The sequence below is a fragment of the Rhincodon typus genome, chromosome 25 (assembly GCF_021869965.1).
Source record: "Rhincodon typus isolate 14 chromosome 25, sRhiTyp1.1, whole genome shotgun sequence".
NCBI classification, from domain to species: domain Eukaryota; kingdom Metazoa; phylum Chordata; class Chondrichthyes; order Orectolobiformes; family Rhincodontidae; genus Rhincodon; species Rhincodon typus.
This window is the reverse complement of record NC_063356.1, coordinates 1,775,809-1,776,106: the sequence shown is the minus strand read 5'-3', so window position 1 is coordinate 1,776,106 and position 298 is coordinate 1,775,809.

Sequence of the window (298 nt, the reverse complement as noted above, 5' to 3'; positions counted from 1 at the left end):
GTCGCTGTATAACACTGGGGTACAGTACCGTTGGGGACAGGTCTGTCGCTGTATAACACTGGGGTACAGTACCGGTAGGGACAGGTCTATCGCTGTACAACACTGGGGTACAGTACCGTTGGGGACAGGTCTGTCGCTGTACAACACTGGGGTACAGTACCGGTGGGGACAGGTCTGTCGCTGTACAACACTGGGGTACAGTACCGGTGGGGGACAGGTCTATCGCTGTATAACACTGGGGTACAGTACCGGTGGGGACAGGTCTGTCACTGTATAACACTGGGGTACAGTACCGGTT